Here is a 22,704-nt window from a genome sequence, read left to right on the forward strand (position 1 = left end):
TGGTGAAACCCATCTGAATGCAGAAGAAATATCTCAGCAACAGGAGTTCTGTGTGTCATAGCCAGGAAGCACACATACTGTGGTATGGTGCCCAAGAGACTGGAGAGATGATTCAGTGGCTAAGAGCATGCACTACTCTTGCAGAAGATCAGAGTTCAGTTCCCAGAACCTATGTCAGGTGGCTCATGACTGTGACTCCAGCTCCAGCAGATCCAGTATCCTCTTATGGTCTCCACTGGGTACTTGAACACACACACACACACACACACACACACACACACACACATACACACACACAAAGATATACACATATGCATGCAACTTAAAAAGGAAACAAGTCTTAAAAACAAATGACCATCCAAGCAACCACTGAGGGTAACACTTCTTGAGGTACAGTGCCAGGAGCTACTTGAAATGTTCTCTCTCTCTCTCTCTCTCTCTCTCTCTCTCTCTCTCTCTCTCTCTCTCTCTCTCTCTCTCTCTCTCTCTCTCATCTGCTTTGCTCCAGTTGTTGTGTGACAATGGGAACACACACAATCTGTTTTCTACAAGGAGAGTCTAGGATAATAGCTACTACAGCTATGATGGGAAGTTGGACAGAAGACCAACTGTGTGTGTGTGTGTGTGTGTGTGTGTGTGTGTGTGTGTGTGCGCGTGCGCGCGCACGCCTGTCTGTCTGTCTGTCTGTCTGTCTATCTGTATCTCTCATACTTTTTTAATATATAGTCTAGAGGGTTGTAGAGTCGACTCAGTGGTTAAAAACTCTGCTGCTCTTGTGAAGAGCCCAGGTTCGATTCCCAGCACCCACGTGCAGGCTCATCACTTCCTCAGGCACCAGGCACACATGTGGTATACGGACATGTGTGCAGGCAAAGCACTCAGATGAATAAAATAAATCAAAAAAAAATTTAACACAGTCTTGTGTATTCCAAGCTCACCTTGAATTCAGCATATAGCTTAAGAGGATAACACATTTCTGAACCTCCTGCCATTACCTCCCCAGTGCTGAGTTTACAAGCATGCACCACTATACCCAGTTTACAAAGTCCTGGGGATAGACCTCAGGGCTTTATGTGTGTTAGCCGAGGGCTCTGCCCACTGAGCTCCATCTCCAACCCAGTGTGCACTATCCTAAGCTTCACTGTACTTCAAGATGTGCGCTGCCATCCTCAGAATAGGACTCCAGTAAGAAAGACTCAGAATGTTCAGAAGAAGTGATCGAGGTCTCTGAGGTCAGTTGCATTTCTGTTGCTGTACCCCTTGGCCAAAAGTAAATACAGGGAGGAAGAGATTATTTACTTACAATTCCATGACAATCCATCAATGAGAAGACACCAAGGCAGGAACTCACAGAAGCAAGTCACATCACACAGTCAACATCAGAGAAGCAAACACATCCTCATTTGCTTCCACTTAGTATCCAGCTAGCTTTCTCCCCTCTCATACCGTATGGGAATCTGGGGCTGGGAATGGTGCAACACATAGCTGAATGGATCTTTCCACACCAGTCACCAATCAACACAGTCCCCCCACATATCAAACTGATAGAAATAGTTACTCAACGGAGATGTTCTTCCCAGGTAGTTCTTCCTAGGTAGTAGCAAGTTGACAGAAATAACCAGCCTAGAATCAAATATAAGTCCCTGGCTTCCTAATCTCATTCTTTGCCATAGACTGAGCCTACATCTCACTCATCCCAAAGACAACCAGCAGTGAAAATTGTTGTGAGAAAACTGATGAAGCAAAGGGCCCGTGGTATAGCCCAGTGGTCTGTCTCCAAAGAAGGAAGAGTTATTCTCCTCTGTGTGTAGTTCTTACGTGTTAGGCTCCATGCAAAGAGAAGTTCCATCCCCTGCAAACGCTGTGCAAGCGTGCCCAACCGGCAACCCACAGGCCGCATGAGCCCCCCAGGCATAGTGAGGAATGTGACCTAACCCAAAAGCATAAACTTACTGAAAACATGAGTTTTATTTACAGGCATTTTGTTTTTAAATTTAATTATATTTTCATCTATTTATTTCGTGGGGGTCTTTAAGTGCACATGTGTGTGGTATATGTGTGTGGTATATGCACCTGCCTGCTTGCAGTGGTCCACATCTGTGTGTGTGCATGCAAAGGCCAGAGGATAATACCAGGTGTCCTGCTATATCATTCTCTACCTTATTCTTTAAAATAGGATCCCTGGAGCAGGACAGGCCACCAGCAATTCCCAGTGATTCTACAGTTTCCCTTCCCACAAAGGTGTCAGGACTATAGACACACACACACACACACACACACACACACAGAGAGAGAGAGATAGAGAGATAGAGAGAGACAGAGACACAGAGACACAGAGAGAGACAGAGACACAGAGACAGAGAGACAGAGACACAGAGATACAGAGACAGAGACACAGAAAGACAGAGAGAGACAGAGACACAGAGAGAGAGGCAGAAAGACAGAGAGACAGAGACAAAGACAGACAGACAGACAGACAGACACACACACACACACACACACACACACACACACAGAGACAGAGACAGGCCTAGGTTTACATGGGTGTTGAGACCTGAATTCAGGTATGCATGCAGCAAGCACTCTCACCTACTGAGCCCTCTCTCCAGCCCTGCAGGGTTGCTCATTTGTGTGTTTTTTAGGGTTTTTTTGGGGGGGGGTGGGGCTTGTTTGCTTGTTTGTTTTTCCTGTAGCTTGTGTTGGTCATAAATGTGAACTTTATACACGGCAACATCATACTGCAGTGTCAGAACATGTCTCTGAAGGATATGAACACTAAAGTAATTAGTGCTAACACGTCACTGATTGGCTTGCACGCCTGAACTCAAGGAACCTTCAGGGACCATTGACAAGGCTGTGGATTTCAAGATGGAGAAACTGGTGTCCAGGCAAAGGAGAATTCTGCCCAGCCATGTGTGATGAGCAGATCTCAGACAGTGCTCTCTTATCTTATTCATCCCTGAAGCCGTAGCCTGTGTGAATTTGTTTTCTGTAGCTATGTCAGAATACCTGGGCAAACTTTGACTTAGTCTAGGAAGGGGCTTGTTTCAGACTAAAGAGATAGGATCCATTAGGACAGAGCAGAAGAAAGATGAGAACATGGAAGGAGGAATATGAGGCCAGCCTGGCAGTCAGAAAGTAGTGAGAACAGGAAGTAGAAACAGGCCATAAACCCTCCAAGTTTGCTCTCCAATGAACCTCTTTCTCCAGTGAGACTCCACCTCCGGAAGTTTCCCAGCCTTCCCAAATAGTGCCACCAACTGGGGACACTTGAGCATGTGGGGGACATTTCACTTCCAAACCACAACACTACCTCCAACACTTGTTCACCTATGTTGAGGTGTTTGCCTCTCCCTGAGCCTGGAACTTGCCTGTCATCTCAGTCAGTCTAATGAGGCTGTTTTCTATAGAGAGCCCATGTTTCTGCCTCCCACATGTGGGAATTACAGACTGGCTGCCATTCCATCCGGCTTACATGGCTTCTGACCCAGACTCTGGTCCTTACACTGGCAAGGCAAATGGTTTACACTCTGAGACATCTCCCAAGCCCTGTCAATGAGCTTCTCTCCCTTACTTTTTGGAAAGGATGTCTTTCACTAGACCTGGGGTTCACTGATCTGGTTAAGCTGACGACAAGTCAGGGAGCCCCAGGGACTACCTTCCCACTGCTGGAATTACAGGTGCATATCTCCACACAGCTTTTTTATGTGGGTGCTGGGGACTGACTTCTGGGCCTCAAGTTTGCACAGCAAGCTCTTTACCAACTTAGCCTTCTCCCCAGTTTCTCCCTTTATTTTAATGTGGATTGAAGTCCACCGGCTGCTATAAATATACCAGAGCTGTGACAATAGGAAGGCAAGCTTATGGTCACATGTCCTTCCTGACCACAGCACAACTTGCTGAAGAGGTAACGGGGGAGCCCAGGAGAAGGCGCATATTGCTATGTTGTGGGAAGAATTAATAACCAGACACCCTTCCCACATTGCCAATGTCATATCATGCTGGCACCTAATCAACACTTTGAAGCATTAGCATTGTTTTAATCATTCTCCTATTGGAGAACAAATGTTGCATGTATAATTACACTGCTGCATTGTACTGTACAAATAACCATGTAATGACATCGTCAGAATTTCTTGGTTCTTCATGGTAATGCCAAGTATAATTACCATGTAATCTGCCGAGAGCAAACAAGGTTGTAATTATTCTGTAATCCAATCTAATTATGGGGCAACGGGATTGTTATTTGTGTTTTGAAGGAAAATATACTTGCAAAGAGAAGGAAAGGAAATGCATTCTCCTTAGTTAGGGGGGGCACATCAGTCCAGTGTTCAACACACTACCATCTGCTTTGACAGTATAGACTTTCTTAGGAAGTTAAGGTATGGAGCCATCTTTGGAAGATCAAGAATTGGGGTCATTTGTAGATGGTCAAGATTGTGAGTCATCTTTGGAAGGTCAAAGTTTAGGACCAGTTTTAGAAGGAAAAGTTTGCGGACCATCAAGTTTAGGGGTCAACTTTTAAAGGCCAAGGTGTAGGGCCATTATCTCCAGTGTTGATCCTGGGTTCATGGAGTAAAGACCGCAAGGAGAAATTAGAACAGGAAGTAGAAAAGCAAACATGGGTTGGGGGATGGGATAGGCCATTTCTCCCAAATGTGTCTTCTTCAACATCCTGTACTATGCCTCTGACCCAGGCCTAGAACAAGAAAATCACATCAATGGGAATAAGTCCACTCAATCAATCAGCAGCTATATTTCCCCACTCTGAGCCTTCTCTAGTAGACACATGGTTGATACAAGGTTGAGTGTGACTTGATAGAAACAAGACAAAAGATTGAACTCAAGGAAAGTGGGAAGGTGTCAGGGAGTGCTGAATGAAGGCAAATTGATGGCTTTCCAGGGCTTCTGTAACAGTGCAGTGGCCTGGAACAAGAGAAACATGTTGTCACTCTGTTCTGGAGGCTGGACGTCTTGAGTTGAAATGGCAGCAGAGCCATAGTCTCCAGAAGGTTCTAGTAACAAATCCTTCTAGCCTCTTGCCTCCTCTACACTGATCTGTAGCCTCTGGGGTCCTTGGTTTGTAACTATGGAGCCAAGTTTCTGCCTCTGTCTTTGGGACACATTTTGAGTGTGTTACTTCATAATGCATTCTTTTCTTTAAAAATTATAAATTTTATTCAGTATTACTGGGTGCATATGTGAGCGATGTGTATTTGGGCTGTGCATGCCATGACGGTCAGAGGTGGGAATAAGAGGATCTCTTTTTCTTCTCACAGTGTTACGTGGGTTCTGAGGTCACCATGTTTGTACAGCAAGTGCCTTTACCCATGAACCATGCTCTTTTTTTAAAATAAAAGGCTTAGTGTAAGCTTTAATATTGGTGTTTTCTGTGTGGGCATTGGCCATCTCAGATTAAGAACTCACTTTTGTTCAGAATAAGCTCACTAGATAATTGCATATGCCACAACATGTTCCATTAAGTTTACATTTAGACATCCTGGGCATAAGACATCAACAACTTTCTTTAGACAAAGTCTCACAAGACTCGGGTGGCCCTCAGGCTCACTGTGAAGGCAAGAATTGATCCTTCTGCCTCTACTACCTGAGTGCCTAGATAGAAACATCCTCAAAACATGTAGTTTAAAAGGGGCTGAAGGTCAAGTTCAGGGCTTTGTGTCTGCTAGGCAGTCGCTGCAGCAGCTGAGCCACACCCCCAACCCAGGACACCAGCAAAGCTGCTTGGAGGGCGCTCTAATTTAGATTCTAATGGCAGCCCATACCCCAAAGCCTGTGTATTGAAAATGTTAGCCACCAGCCTGACACAGTTTGACAGCAGAAGAGCCCTTAGAACAGTGGTTCTCAACCTTCCTAATGCTTCAGCCTTTTAATACAGTTTCTCATGTTGCGGCGACACTCCCCCAATTATAAAATAATTTCCAACGCTACTTCATAATAGTAATTTCACCACTCTTATAATTACTAATGTAAATATGTGTTTTCTGATAGCCTAAGATGAACCCTGTGAAGGGACTGTCCAAGACCAAAAGGAGTCAGGCTCTATGGGTTGAGAACCACTGCTCTAGAACATAGGATCTAGTTGAGGGAGGATCACCAGCAGTGTGTCCTTAAAGAAAATATTGGGACCCCTTTTTCATTTCTTTCTTCTCCATGCTGCCTCAGACACAAAGCAACAGAACCAATCAACAGGATTGAGCAACCATGGGCTAGCATCTCTGAAGCTGTAAGACCAAGCAAACATCCCTTTTTCTGAATTCATTATCTTGGCTACCTTATTATAATATAACCCTATGGTGTAAGGATACATAATCCAGCCCGTAACAGGAACCATTTATTAACACCTGCATTTGGCATCCATCTACTAGGCATCTAATATGTACCTTGCATGTGCTATATCCTATTTTTTCTTTTGTATATGTGTGTGTTCATGTGCATACACATATGTGTGCATGCATGAGGAAGCAGGCATCCGTATCAAATGTCTTTCCTTGGGTTCCCACCACCTTGGTTTCTGAGATAGGGCTCTCACTTGCCAGGAGTTCACAGATTAGCTACCTGGCCAACAAGCCCCCAGGATTTACCTGTCTTCCACGTCCTTTTCCAAGCGTGGCTTTTATTTATTTTTTAATGTGGGTGCTATGAGTCTGAACTTGGCTCTTAATGCTTATTCAGCAATGACTTTCCAACTGAGCCATGTTCCTGGCCCTGTCTTTTATTTTTTTTAAAAATTAAATCTTCTGCGGATGGAGAGCTGTCTGGGTGGTTTTCTAGAGGACCCAAGTTCAAGATCCAGCATCTACACAGCAGCTTGCAACTGTAGCTCCCAAGGGCTCTGACACCCTCTTTGGGCTCCAATAGGCTCCAGGTATGTACACAGACATTCAAAAAAAAACACCCATATGCACACAAAATAAGCAAACAAATAATTTTTAAGTCCTTAAAATAATTTTTCTATTTTTAATTTCACTTTTTAAAATATTTACTTATTTCATACATATGGGCATTTTGCCTATCTGTATGTCTATGTACCACACACATGCCTGCTGCTCCTAGAAGCCAGAAGAGACCATCAACTCCCTGGGATTACAGATTTGTGAGCTGTCATGCAGGTGCTGAGAACTGAACCCATGTCCTCTTGAAGAAAAGCCTGTGGTCCTCTCCAGCCCCAACACCTTCTTTACTGAAGATTTATTATATGAACAATTTGTATGCCCTCCCTGAAGCCTTTCAGAATTCTGCCAGGTAGAGACTATTACATTATTTTGCATGTCAATAGACTACGACTAAGCTTAATTGACTCAGGGTCAAGCTAGGACCTGACGCCAAATAGTCAAACTCCAAGGTCTGTGCTGTAAGCTTCATAGAAAGCCTTTGCTAAGCACAGCACTGTACTGGGACACCTACAGACAGTTATCAGAAGAGGTGAAGAAAGTCCAGCTCCTGTGAAAGGTTTAAGAGGGCAACACTGTACTGTAAACGAAAAGTTCTTGAAGATGCTTCCTCTGAGAGTAGATGGGAGCCGGGAATGTGTGCCCTTACCCACAGCCAGACATTATGTGGAGAAAGAGTCTAAACTGGAGGTCTCCATTAGATGTCACCTCCTCTCAGAGATTTCTCAGAAGATGGGAAAGAAAGACTGTAGGAGTCAGAGGGGACTGAGAACACCAGGAGAACATGGTTCACTGAATCATCTAAGCAGGGCTCACATGGGCTCACAGAGACTGAAATGGCAAGCATTGTGTCTGCCTGGCTCTGTGTAGGCCCTCTACATATATGCTATGGCTGTTAGCCTGGTGTTTTTATGGAACTCCTAACTGTGGGAACAACTGTATCTGACTCTTTTGCCTGCTCTTGGGGCTCTTTTCCTCCTATTGGGTTGCCTTGTCTAGCCTCAGTATGAGGGCTTTACCTCGCCATATTGTACCTTGCTTTGTCCTGTTTGGCTGTAGTCTTTTGGAGACCTGTTCTTTTCAGAAAAGGAAACTGAGGGGGAGTGCACCTGGGGCAGAGGGGAGGGGGGAACTGAGAGAAGTGAAGAGAGGAGAAACTGTGGTTGGATGTATTGGATGAGAGAAAAATCTATTTTTAAAATGTTTTTCAATGTATTTATTGTTCTTCTCTCATATAGAACGTCCTGGCTGCTGTTGCCCTCCCTCCCTCCTCTCTTCCTACTCTCTCCCCTCACACACCATCTCTCTTGTTCAGATGCACTTCTCTTCCACTTCCCTTCAAAAGGGAGCAAGCCTCCTAGGGAAATCAACAAGGCATGGCATAACAAGGTACACTAAGACTAGATGTACATCCTCATATCAAGGCTAGTTGAGGTATCCAGTAGGAGGAAAAGGGTCTCTAAGGCAGGTGAAAGAGTCTGAGTCAGCCCCTGTTCTCACTGTTAGCAGTCCCACAAGAACACCCAGTTATACAACCATAACATATGCTGAGGATCTCAGTCAGATCCATACAGGCTCCCTTGGTTTTTGCTTCAGCCCCTATGGGTCCTAGTTAGTTGGAGGAGAATCTCTTTTCCATGAAAATAAAAAGAGTTCTCTGAAACTGGGCATCCAGGGAGCAAGTAAAAATTGGGAAGGGGGAAGAGTTAGGGACGAACAGGGGACAGACAGAATTTCATAATGGGAGAACCTATCTGATCACACCAAATGCTTCCAATCTAACCCAGAGGGTTTGCTGAGATTAGTACTAAGAATGGAAGAATGATTCTATTTCAGCTTGCAAGCTGCAGTCCATTATTGAAAGAAGTCGAGTCAAGAACTCCAGGCAGGAACTCAAAGCAGAAGCCATGGAACCATGCTGCTTCCTGGCTCACTCGCAGGCTCATGACTTTTATATAACCCAAGACCACACGCACAGGAAATGGATGGCCCACAGTGGTCTGGGCCTCCAACAGCAATTCATAATCAATACAGTGCCCCACAGATATGCCCTTAGTGGCTCTGATCAGAGAGATACTTCGGTTGAGAAGGATTCTCAGGTGACTCCAGGCGGTATCAAGTTGATAGTTAAATCTAACTGGGACATTAGTTGTGGGCCTTCCGTATGACACCAGTGGAGAATGAGGCACACTTTCTTTTCTTCTTCACTTCAAGGTCTGTCTGTCTCAGAAACTTGCTTTGGGAAGAGGCTATAGTTATATAGTCTTAGACGGAGTGTAAATTCTTTAGGGACTGTCTTGTTGGGTTGGTTGATGCTGGTGTTGGCTGTCTTCTAATCTAAAATCAAACAATCATCACTGCTCAGAAATTAATCTCCTGTAAAACAAGATGAAAAGTTGCTCGGTGAGGCGATATTTAAAGGCCAACAAACAGAGACATGCCTTTGCCCCCCACTTCTATAATTTTGTTTCTGGATAAAGTTCAAACACCTGATTTGTGAATGATGTGAAGACTTTCATGGCTGATCTCGTGAGGTGATGCTTTTGATGAAAAGTGTAGAAGTGTTTAGAGTTTAAGGCAGGAGGCACGGAGTATGAGCCCATGTGTTTATCAAACACAGCACAAAAGGCAGATGGTTGCCTGTGGTGCAATTTCAAAGGGAGTGGTAGGGCCAAAAGAGATTGTTTAATTAGGAAATGTCAAGGGAAGAGAGCCAAGAGCCCTTCACCAGAGTTTTCCTATAAAACTGGTATTTATCCTTAACACAATGTGGCACTGATTTCATTTGGAATATTCTGTAAGATTTGATGAGACATATATCCCTTCCTCTTCCTCATGATCACTACAGCATGCTATGGGACAAGTTACCATTTTGACAGAAAAGGAAATGAAGGCTCAGAGAGGTTACATAGCTGCTCTTATCATTGGTGTGGAAAAAAGCCACTTAAGGGAGGAAGGATTGATCTTCACTTAAGGTTTGAAGATACAGACTATCATTGCAGGGAAGTCATGGCAGCAGGAGTGTAAGGCAGTTAGACACATTGTATCTAAGGTCAGGAAGCTTAGCAGTGAATGCTTGTGCTCAGCTTGCTCTCTTCTCTGTATTCAAGGCGGGACCCCAGATATGCCCTAGTTTGTTTCTTTGTTGCTGTAATAAAACACAAACAACAACCAGTTTGGGTTCATAATGGTTGTTTGAAGGCTTGGCCCATGGGAAGTGGCCCTATTAGGAGGTGTGACCTTGTTGGAATAGGCACAGCCTTATTGGAGGAAGTAAGTCACTGTGGCAGTGAACTTTGAGGTCTCCTAGTGCTCAAGTTCCACCCAGTTCGGAAGAGGGCCTCCTCCTGGCTGCGAGCAGAAGAGATTTTACTCCTGGCTGCCTTTGGATCCAGACTATTTCTGTGTGCATGCTGCTGCCATGGTTCCCATTATGATGATGATGGACTGAACCTCTGAAACTGTAAGCCAGCCCCCAATTAAATGTTTGCCTTTATAAGAGATGCCTTGGTCATGGTATCTGTTCACAGCAATGAGAACCCTAAGACCGTTCATTTCACTTTATGCTTCCAGGTAATAGTTCATCACTAAGGAAAATCGGGACAGGAGCTTAAAGGCATGAAATTAAAGAGTCCACAGAAGGACTCTGTTTGTTGGCTTGTTTTCCAGGGTTTGCACAGTCTACTTTGTGTCTGTCTGTCTTTCTTCCTTCCTTTCTTTCTTTCTTTCTTTCTTTCTTTCTTTCTTCCTTCCTTCCTTTCTTTCTTTCTTTTTATTTTTTAATTATTTCAATTTTTCCAAACTAATGGAAAATAGAACGAAGATAAGTCAAAAATAGATTTCCTAAGAAAAATCACCCAAAGAACGTGCAGTAAAACCTGAACAATACAAAAGGAAAGAATGCAGGGAGAAGAAAAGTGAGCTAGGAAGCTCAGAAGAGTAAAAGAAAAACTGGTACCAATGGAAGCCCTGTCAGAAACGAACAAGACCAAGAACAAAGGAGCAAAGATGACATCAGGACTGTCGCAGGCCGCTCAGACTCGGGTGGTTATAGAGACTGAATCTACATTGGTTTTGGACTTCTGTTTTATTCTGTTTGTCCTTCTTTCCATTTTAGTTACTGCTAAATTAATAGTCCAACATCTCCTGGCAGCCTTATTTCTCTTTCTCACTTTACCTTTTGTGTCCCAGTGTCTCCCTACATACCTTTGCGCGTGCGCGCGCGCGCGCGCGCGCGCGTGTGTGTGTGTGTGTGTGTGTGTGTGTGTGTGTGTGTATTGGATGTGTATTAGTTGTCAATTTGGATATTGTCATCTCTACAGCTTGTGATTTTCATAGCCCATGGTAGCACCCTTCTGTTATAGATTAAAAACCATTCCTGTGGGCCTTTATACACCCAATAGAAGACCTGATATGTATCAAATCCTGCTGGAGAGGGTGCTCAGTAGTTAATGTTCAGTGCTAAACAAGTGTGAGGTGGGGACTAAGGTTGAATTCCATCATCTCATGAATGCCACAAGATATGGTGGTCTGCCAGGCTGTGTCTGCTGTGCTGCTGTGGAGCCCAGAGCACTACCAGGGCCCCACCAGTCAGCTGCTCAAGGGAGGCAGGACACAATTCGTAATGGGGGTCCTCAGTCCATGTTTTCCTGAGGGATGACTGCTGTGGTTCCCAGCCTCCTGTGCACGCAGACTCCACCACAATCCTACTCAGAGTTGGGAACTGGGTCCCCAGTCAGGTCATCCCCTCAAGGCAGATCCAGGGATGGGGATGGGGGTCAGTGGAAGCACCCATTTTACTTCTGAGTGAGTGCAGCTGAAAGGGAGACATAGCTCTTTACAATGAAGGCCTCCTTCACCCCTCCCCCCACCCCACCCAGCCCAGCTCTCTTTGATGCAGAGATGGTCCTTGCTTTTCCAAACTGCTTTATTTGATGGCATATAAAAGCATATACCTTACTCAGAGTAAACCAGGAATTAAATACCTTTTGCAGGAAGGAGTGCCCCAGAAGAGAAAGATGCTCATTGTGTAAACAAACACACAGGGCCTATCTAGGTACCTCATTAGCATGGAGAACTTCAGGTTTTTATGCTAAGTGACTGATTGCCACTGTCCTCTCAATGGGGAGTCGTGGTTACAAGTTCCAAAACAGCTAGAGTTTGGCAGGGATGCTGGCCCCACACCTTCTGTACTCAGTTTTGAGTTTTACAGAATTTGGGCTCACTCATGCTTATCAGATCTTCTATCTGGTGGCATGATCCACTTGCCAGACAGTGGCCTACCTGTCAGCCTGGAAATGCAGGGGCCAGAGATCCCCAGAGCGATCTGACTCGAAAAATTAGCCATATTGGCAAGATCTAATTCTGATCAAGAGACTGTGCCTCAAAGAATAAGGTGGCAGAGCAGTGAGGATGATTCCTGACAGCCATCTTAGACCTCTCCCTGCATGTACACACATGCATACACACATGCATACACACACACACACACACACACAAACACACACTCACAAACACACACATATCCACCATATACATAAACATAAGGATAGGAAAGAAAACAAATCCTTAAATGTCTACTGTGACTTCTTATGCCGTCTTTCACTCTCAACCCCTTTTGAACAAAACAAAACAAAAAACAAACAAACAAACAAACAAAAAACCCTTCTCTGTGAACCTGTGTGTCGGTACGCAAAATAGGTATGTGAAGTAGGCCTGCAAATCAAACATTTACCTATAATAAACCATAACGAAATTTATTTTAAAACAGTTCTTTGGCACGTGTGAAATTTTAACATTTATTAAGGACCAGAGCAAATTTGCATACTAATGAGATGGATGTGTTTGAATATTTTTAGTTAAGTAATTAGAGGGATGAATATTTGGTACAGCAGTCAGGAGAATCCTTAGTGTTTGTCAGGGTTGGCCAGTATTTTGAATTGATAATCCGTGATGCTGAGAACACAGCTAAATAAAGACTACGATATAAATAGGCAAAAGTATTTTAGGACCATTTTAGAAATTATTAGAAATTCTGTTCTATTTTTAAGTCAAAAGTCATTGAGCGGTTTATGGTGAAACACTGGCCAATAACTCAAACAGCAATTTTTAAAATTAAATATTCTACTACAGTATAGTCCAAAGAAATACTGATACATGTTTAAGAGATAACTTTCTGTAATTTAAAGATTATTTTTAGTATTTTATGTTTTAAATTTACGTCTTAGTCTATTGCTGTAAAGAGAGACCATGACCCAACTATTGTAAGACAAAGCACTTAATTGCTGCTTGCATGCAGTTTCAGAAACTTATTTCATTATCAACACGGCAGGAGGAATGGCAACCCACAGGCAGTCATGCTCCTGGAGGACTATCTCCTGATCCAGGGGCAGAAGGAGGGGGGGGAGGGAGAGAGAGAGAGAGAGAGAGAGAGAGAGAGAGAGAGAGAGAGAGAGAGAGAGAGAGAGAGAAAGGGAGGGAGGGCGGGAGGGAGGGAGGGACTGAGGGAGGAAGGGACTGTCCTGACAGAGGGAGGTAGAGGGAGAATTAGAATTCCAACAAGGCCACACTTCTGTTCCCTCTCCGGTAGTGCCAATCCCTAACAACCAAGCATTTAAATATATGAGCCTATGGGGGCCATTCGTATTGAAACCACCACAATTTGTGTACTGTGTGTGCATGCGCAATGGACCCAGGGTCCAAGGAGACCAGAAGAGGCCTACATCTGCTAGTGCTCAAATTTAAGGTGGTTCTAAGTCAGACATCATGAGTTCAGAAAACTGATCTGTGGTCCTCTGCAAACATGGTACATGCTTTTAGCAGCTGAACAATCTCTCCAGTCCCGAAAGATCATGTTTCTACATAGATGCAGACAACTTTACATGTACTGTAAAAACACTGACATTCATAACATGGGATAGTCTTGAATCTGCGCTGAAGTATTCCAGACTGCATTTGTCGGTGTTGTATGAAGTCAGCAGGAACAGGGCAAAATACACATGGTTGTGTGTCCAGAACTGAGACTGCAGATGCAACATGGGTGAGCACTGCCAGACACACTGTGGATTCGTGTTACATAATTGATTTCAAATTAATCTTTGCTCATTGTGTGTTCAGAAACTTTTCACTATTCCCAGCTACTTCCTGGTTCCCACGTTCAGTCACGTGACCCCGGTATGGAATGACATCCACGGTTTAAGAAGCTGAGGGTTAGACAATGGCCACACATTTTTTAACCTCTTCTTAAGTGTGGGTGTCGGTGACAATGGATGCCTTGTTTATCAGTCATTGGGTAGCTGTAGGTATTGCACTGGGTCAAAAGTTATCTAATTATATATTCAAAGCCAGCTGGATATGATCTGTCCCTCTGACTCTAGCCTGAGTCCCCTTGCCGGGCATGTGTTTTTAAAGAGATACCAGAAAATTTCCACATTGAAACTCAACTCAGCGTTCTCTCTCTCTCTCTCTCTCTCTCTCTCTCTCTCTCTCTCTCTCTCTCTCTCCCTTGGTATAGCTACTGTTGTAGTGTCAGGCTATATTTAGATTGTCTAAATTAGAACCCCATTTTGTATTTTATATACATGCATATACAGAGAGGGGAGGGGGAGAGAGAGAGAGAGAGAGAGAGAGAGAGAGAGAGAGAGAGTTTTCTCTTCAAGTTTCCATTCCCTGTTGAGTTTTGTGATTTTTCTCAAAAGTCCAAATTTGTGCAAACATTGTACATGTGCACACATGCATTCATGGATTCTGTGTTCAGGTACATGTGTGCACATGTGCACACACAGGTGGAAGGTTGACCCTGGATGTTGTTCTTTTAGAAACTGTCTACCTTATTTTTTGAGCCAGGGTTTCCCACTGCAACCTAGAGCTGTCTGACAACAAGTCCCAAGAATTTCTCTCTCTTTCTCTCTCTCTCTCTCTCTCTCTCTCTCTCTCTCTCTCTCTCTCTCTCTCTCTGTTTCTCCCTCTCTCTCTCTGTCTCTCCCTCTCTCTCTCTCTCTCTCTCTCTCTCTCTCTCTCACACACACACACACACACACACACACACACACACACACAGGACTGAGATAATAAGAGTGAACCACCATCCCTGCCTTGGTGCTGAGGACTGAGGATTGAACTCAGTCCTTGTGCTCATGAGGCAAGCACTTTACCGACTGAGCTATCTCCCAAACCCCACATGGCAAATTCTTGTTCCTCATCTACATTTACATTTCCCACCTAGAGGGAGGTAGATTCCGAGTTCTTGTCATGGCCTGGTACTTTTCCTTGAAAACCATGACCTTCCAAACAGAAGCTTACCCCGTGCCCTGTACACACTAAACTTAAAGTATTAGAGGTTTTGACACTCTTGTCTTCAGAGCTAAACACTCTTCAAATGACAATTATTAGCACAAAGAAAGAAGCCAGGGAAGAGAGAGCAGGAGGCCACAGCTTGCCTCTGGATTCTCTTGATCTGGAGTGCGGTGGAGAGATTTCTCTTTTGTCTTTGAGCCTTCAGTTTGAATGAAGCTCTCTGCTTCTCTCACAGGGGATCAGGAGGGAAGAATGAAACAACATCAATGGCTGGCTTGATAATCCTACGGCCATTGACCTGAAGAGCAAGGGGACCCCGCTTGCCTAATGTGCTGTGTGGATGCACATTTTTAGCAGCCCTTAATTGATGGATTATTGATAGGGAGCAGGGATGCAGGCTGAGAGGCTGCAGTGTGAGGGACTAGAGGGGAGAAGTAGGCTACTCCAAAGCCCTTTTCTGATATTGGGTCACGTGTTAGTCAGGCTCCTCTAGAGGACCAGAACCAATAGAATGAAAGAGTGCACTGCAAAGGGAATGTATTCGATTGGCTTGCATGGCAGGCACTGAGTTCCACATGGACCATCTTCACACTAGAGAAGCTGAACACCCAGTAACTGCGCAGTCCACAAAGCTAAAAGCCTTGGAAGTCCTAATTTGATGCAGAGGGTGTGAATGATTCTTAGAGAATCGGTAGTCTTCAGTCTGTGTTGGAAGACTGAAGAAGGTGGGTTCCGATGACAGCAGCAGCAATATCGGCTACAGCATCTCCATCTCCATCACCATTATCACTACCACCACCATCATCATCAGTAGCAACACCAACAGAGAGCTAGATAAATTTATCAGTAAGAAGTAAAGGCAGGTAAGCAGTACTATTTTTTCTTGGATTTCTATATATCAGAGCAGGCACTTGGAAGTTTGCTTTTGGAGAGGTATTTTCCCCCACCTCCATTTCATCCTTCCTGAATATAGCCTCAAAGATCCTCTCACAGGTATATCTCAGACTCAGTCAAGATGACAGTCAAAATTAACCATCAGAAACCAAGACCAAGACACAGCCCTGGAAGAGATATTGATATTGAAAAGCCATAGCTTTTCTCCTGCTTGGTGGGTCTAGTCCTGCCAAGGCCAAACCTCTCCACACTCCTCTAAGCTCATTGATAGACCTAGATCCCACACTACTGTTCAGCCCAAGAAGAGGCTCTCATCCCTTTATGTCTTCAACTGGTAGGAGATAGGCTAGGGTGGGCAGTAGACAAGAAATCTAACCACTTTTATTATAGGGAACATTTCACAGAGGCCTAGGAACTTGTCCCAGGTGAAGAACTGATTACCTTCCTGAAATGTAAGGCCAGCTTAGTTTTAAGAGAGCATGACACAGAATCTGACGATACAGAAAAGACTTCAGTGATGGGTGGACAAACAGGTTTTAGATTCTGAGGGTACCAGTCTTAGATGAAAGCTTCAAAGAAGGCAGTGAATATAGGCACCCATGAGGAGTGAATTCTGTGCAACTTTATTTAAATGATCACAGCTTAGCCTTGGGTGGACAGGAAACCAACCGTAATGGGGACTGCATTGCAGGCTCCTGGAAACAGAGGAGATGATAAATTCCCCCTGAGACAAACAAGCTATGGGAGGTTGTAAAAAGAAATGGCTCTGGCTTGAGAATCAGGATGCTAACTCCTGATCCTTTCTGGAATCAATTTTCTACCTGATGTTAGTTAAACAAATCCTTTATTTTTCAAGAGTAAAACTAGGTGACCTCAATAATCGATTAATTTCTATTATTCCCAAAGAACTCCATGTCCTGCTGCAGAAACATTTGCACGTGTGTGTTTATGGCTGCATTAGCCACAGTAGTTAGGAAATAGAACCAGCCTAGATGTCTACCAGCAGATGGATGGAAAATGAACTATGTCTATGGGCAGTAGAATCCTATTCAGCCACAAAGCAAAATGAAATTATGAAAATTTCAGGAAAATGGACAATTTAAAATAGTAAGTGCTCTACCCCAAACTCAAAAAATGAAAACAAAACAAAACAACAACAAAGAAACTGCATGTTTTCCCTTGTGTGTAGGTCTTACTCTTTCAAAGTGATTTTAGGAAGGACCAGAATGCAGAGCTCTCAAATCAGCCATCCCGCTGATTTCCAGGGATGTAAGTGAAAGTATGACCAGAAGTGAGGCCACAGGATCAAGGAAGCAGAGGTGTTGAGGATTAGGATGGAGAAGCAGGGATAGGACATAAGTGATGGGAAAGAGGGTAAGGATTGTGGGAGCCAAGACTAGCTCAGTTGTGAAGTGCTTGCCTTGCAAGTATGAGTACATGAAATAGATCTCTCAAACCCATATTAACACTAAAAGGCCTGGTGTGATGGCTTCACACTCTTATCATCTCAGCACTGGGTAAGCAGAGGCAAGTTGGCAAGTTCCAGGCCAGTGAGAGACCACGTCTCAAAAAACAAACAAACGGGGGCTGGGGATTTAGCTCAGTGGTAGAGCGCTTGCCTAGGAAGCACAAGGCCCTGGGTTCGGTCCCCAGCTCCGAAAAAAAGAACCAAAAAAAAAAAAAAACCAACCAACCAAACAAACAAACAAAACACAAACAAAACAATGAGGTGGAGAAGGAGGAGGAGGAGGAGGAGGAGGAGGAGGAGGAGGAGGAAGAGGAAGAGGAAGTAGTGGTGGTAGTAGTGAAAAGTTTGAGGAATGACACCTAAGCATATGTGCTGACCTGTGCATGCAGGCACACACTCACGAACACACACATGCACATGAAAGCACACATAGGTATACACATAGAGAGGGAACTAAAAGAAGTCACTAGGGGTGGACGAGTACAAAGAGATGGGAAAAGAGAGGGAGGGAAACCAACAAAACCCAATTGTTTTAAAAATCCCATAATGAAAATTAAAACTCGTATAATAATTTTTAAAAAGGACAGAAATGTTCAGTTGTCGAGTGATGTCTAAATTCCCTCCTGGGGAGAGAAGGAGACACTGAGGTGCCTCCTATAACTGCTCTTTGTTGAGTCCTGAGCTCAGGACTCCATAGCATTGAGAACTGAAGCACCAGAAGAGCTCTCACCAGGCCTCCTACCTGAGAGTCAAAAATTCCATCCAAGGCTACTGAGGCAGAAGATAAAAGCTGAGGCTCCATCCGGGGACTGACGAAACTCCCGACAGCTCCCTCAGCTCCCATCCCTTGTGTCCCGTCACAGGCTCTGTGAAAACACCCAGGCTTTTCTTATTTGTTTGGTAGTACTGAAGACTGAACCTACAGCATCAGCATGTGAGGGGAGTGCTCTACCACTAAGGTACAGCCCACGCCCACTCAAGCCCGCCCATGCTCTGTAAAATCATCCGTGTCATTTCTTGGCTGTTCTACTTCATCATTGCTCAATGGGAAGCACTTTGCCAGACAGCACTGTTTGCATGCCAAGCACTGAGCAAGGCACAGAAGGAACATCAACATAGGTCATCTGTCCTTCTGGCTGCCAGCCAGGAGTGCATCCTGACATTCTACTCACCCCTTAGAAATGGCTGTTGGGAGGACTTGGAATCAAACCTTCTATATTAAAATTGAGTGTGGTGGTACATGCATATCAGCCTCAGTGCTGGGGAGGCAGAGACAGGCAGATCTCTGGGGCTCACTGGTCATGCGACTTAGTCAAATAGGCAAAACTCTAGGTTTAGTGAGAGATCTTTAATAACGCAGGGTGGAGGCCAGTGAGAAGGTTCATTGGGCAAAGTTGCTTTCAAGGCCTGTAACCCAAACAGTGGAAAGAGCAAAACAGCTTCCTCACATTGTACTCTGGGTAACACACACACACACACACACACACACACACACACACACACACGTGAGTGTTGATATAAGGGCACACCCTGACATTTCCCATGTCCTTTTTTGCCAGAGGGAATCTTCAGTAAGAACAATCCAGAAGCTTCTTATCCCACCATTAAATGTATGAGACACCTTGTCTCTCCCTCTGCTTTTCCCTTTCATTCCTGTAAACTCAGTTCTGGTTGGGGATGCGTGTGGGAGTGTGCAGAATTAAAACCTTCCTGTGTGTGCACGTTGAAGTCCAGAAGCAAAAAATAATTAAATCCCCCACCTTCTATCTCCCATCTCCAATTCCACACCATTGTTCTGAGAAGGGCTTGAGCACTCTGCTTCCCCTGCTGTGTAATTTAAAATTGAGTTCACACTTAGCTAATGTTCTGCTGCTCAGAATGTTTCAGCCGCACACACTGCAGGCCCCCTTACAGGTGCAGTTTCTCATCCGAGGCTCGGAGAGGGGCCTCGGGCTGCTATTGAAAGAAGGTCCTTCAGCCTTCTGGCTTAGTGGCTGCCTGGAAGCTGGGCGGCTGTAGATGGAAGCCTTTAGGTGCAGTGCTGAGACTCCAAGCCACTGCAGAGAGTGCGCGAGTGTAAACAAGCCTGTGACATAGAATTTCTTCTCTTCATGCTGTTTGTTGGAGTCCAAGCCACTATTTGATGCACACAGTGGTAGCGCTAATGAATCTATTCAATCTAATCTTCATAATCATGGCATCTCCAAGGTAGAAAATTAATTGGATGAAGTTAAATATCCCCTTTTCATGTCAACAAAATTGGTTTTTCCAGGGATTAAAGGATTAACGTGGTGTTAAGTCCCTAAAGAGGTTAAAATACTTTATTATTCATTACAAAACACAAAGATAGGGCTGTTATTTTTCTTCTCTCTGTCACTCATCTCATTAAAATGAAGCACGGAGAAGCACTGTTCAATTTCAGGGGCTCTCCATGCCCTTCAAAATGCATGGCTTCCCAGTTTGCTCTTTTGAGGGGAAATGACCTAAACCTTGTTGTGGTGACGCCTTTTCCAGTCTATTGATCGAACCAAATAACCAGCAGGTGGGAACGAGCCTGCTGTGAAGTCACCGAGGCTATAAACTGTGACTCTTCACATTGACTCTCTTGTTGCTTTTAACCAAAGAGGCTTAATTCTTGCTCAACCCTGGAGAGGGTATTTTCAGTTTGGGTCAAAGGAGAGAGAAGGCTGGGCTTTGTCACATGACCATAGCAGCAGTCTCCTTTCAAATTCTGGCTTGAGCAAATGAAAGCTGAGTACTTTCAGCTCCTTCTTCCGGCTTTACGTAATCCTGAGTTCGAAAACTTCTTCTCTGTGTGAGTGTGTGAGTGTGTGGGTGTGGGCGGGTGGGTGTGGACTGTGTATGTATGTGTGAGAGTGTGTGTGTGTGGATTGACTGTGTGTGTGGGTTGAGCGTGTATGTGCAGGTGTAGGGGTAGGGGTGTGGTCTGTAGATGTGAGAGTGTGTGGGGTTAGTGATGTGGGTATGGATATGTGGATGTGTGTGGGGAGGAGGGGCACGTTCATGCCCCAACACCCATGTGAATGCAGGTATGTCTACATATTTCTCAGTCAGAGGTCAACCCCAGCTGTTTTTCCTTAGGAGCTCTCTCCATCTACCTTGGTTTTTCAGACAGGGTCTCTCATTAGGTCTTAGAGCTTGTCAATTAGGTCCTCTTGCCCTTGCCTGTGTGCTGCAATTACAGGTCTGGGGCATTGCATCCAGCTTTTTCACATGGGTTCCGGGCTTTGAACCCAGATCGTCATGCTTACATGGCAAGCACCTTACCCACTGAGCCATTACCTTAATACCCCCACATTCTCAATTCATTGACAACCTTTTGTACCTAGAGGTCACCTAGCAACACTTCTATGATGTAACTCAACAGGAAATGACCAGTGGCCCTGGATCCCCGAAGTCCTAACTCAGAGGCTTTTGCACTCACCTATTTACCTGTCACTCCAACACTCTCCATTTTCCTAAAACTGTGGACCTTGTCACCAAAGGCCTACACCTGGAAAATGGACACCGAGAGTCAGATCTTAGACTGAGACCAGAACACAAGCACGTGACCAAGGTTACTCGCTCACAGTGTGGTCATCCACGACTCCAAGTTTCAAAATCAGGTTTCTGAATTCTCTGGATACACGTTTTTCAGGCTCAGCAGGTTATGGCTCCATCCTCCGTTAAAGTCTGTCCTGGTCCTCTTCAAGGAACTCTAAAGAGAAAGCTATTCATTCAGACACTATTGCAACAATTTCGAAAAGATCTTTGCTGAGGAAAATATGGATGGTGGCACCAAGCATCTAATGTGAAATAGTCAGGACAAAATCAAAGTGGAGAGTGGAGGCCACTTATTAACAAACACTAGGAATTCTGGACAGACCATGAGGCAACAACTGTTAGTGAAGACATTCAATCTAGAAGAAACACATATGCAGGAAGATATAATGAAGATGTCCAGCCTAGAAGAAACACAACACAACAAGGAGGCAAGGAAGGTTACCTAGGAGACAATTCAGGCTAGCTTTCTTTAAGAGCAACTGACATATCTTCCAATCTGAATCCAGCGTTCTCTAGGGGAACAGAACCTATAGAATAAGTATACACTTAAAAAAGTATAGAGTTATTAGATTGACTTACATGATAAGGTCTATCTCACACAAGAACTTGGCAGTTAATCAGTCCATGCTGGAACTGGAGGACTTCCAGAGAACCACATTAGAAACAGTGAAGTTTCTCTTCTTCTATGTCCTTTAATAAGATCCCTACCAGAAGGTGCACGCACACACACATGCACACACATGCACACACACACACACACACACACACACACACACATACACACACACAGTAGGTTAGGGCTTCTCATATCACTCAATGTAATCAAGATGATTCCCCTTCAGCAATCCTTCACGGAGCCTCTCCCCTACAGCATTCTAGGTCATATGAAGTGGATATTTTTAAAGTCTACCATTTCATTATTTTCCATCCCAGGAATGCTTTGGCTGCTCAAACCTGTGGCTTGTGCCTCCTCTAGCTTGAAAGGAGGATTGGAACTTCAGAGGAGCTTGATTTCTGAGGTGGGAATCTGCGCTGTATTCAGAGGATGATGAGAGCCTTGGAGGGTTCCAGAACAGGAATTCACGTGACAAGAACTGCATGTTTAGAAGACTGTGCCAAGTGGGGAGGCACGGACATAAATTTGGGGGAAACTCAAGCAGGCAAAGGAGGTAAAAAGACACAGGTGGACACAGACAGCCTGGACCACATGAGGCAGCTGGGATACAGGGCAGTTGAGGTGTCTTTTCCACCCATCTTTACGGTGTGCTTTTTGGTAGGCCAGGTAGGCAGGCTGTGCATTCTAAGATTTATTTCTAGATGAGATTATGAACAAATATATCTACTACCTGCAGAACAGGAGCAGTTACCCTAAGTGGGGGCAAGGGGAGCCTCATTTCCAGATCATCCATGGAGAGAGTATCAGCTGGAGAGGCAGAGGATCCAGCCTCCAACCAGGCACTACTTATCAAGTGGCTTAAGGGAAAGGGGTGCTCACCTTGACCATTCATGAGTCCAGGTGCTCACCAAGACTGGCATTGCATCCCCAAGGGTTTGTTATAAACTTGGGGCAAA

The 22,704-nt window shown here is 44.6% G+C and overlaps 1 long non-coding RNA gene across 1 annotated transcript; it reads right to left on the reverse strand.

Moving 5' to 3' along the window:
• Nucleotides 1-5,351: 5,351 nt before the first annotated feature.
• Nucleotides 5,352-20,891, reverse strand: LOC134481482 (uncharacterized). The gene is made up of 3 exons (XR_015635463.1): nucleotides 19,329-20,891; nucleotides 18,311-18,434; nucleotides 5,352-9,287 (listed from the first exon to the last, which is right to left on the reverse strand). It is a non-coding gene; the product is annotated as an uncharacterized LOC134481482 (long non-coding RNA).
• Between the last annotated feature and the right edge of the window lie 1,813 nt (nucleotides 20,892-22,704).

Source organism: Rattus norvegicus, chromosome 13 (genome assembly GCF_021556685.1).
Source record: "Rattus norvegicus strain SHRSP/BbbUtx chromosome 13, alternate assembly SHRSP_T2T, whole genome shotgun sequence".
Taxonomy (NCBI): domain Eukaryota; kingdom Metazoa; phylum Chordata; class Mammalia; order Rodentia; family Muridae; genus Rattus; species Rattus norvegicus.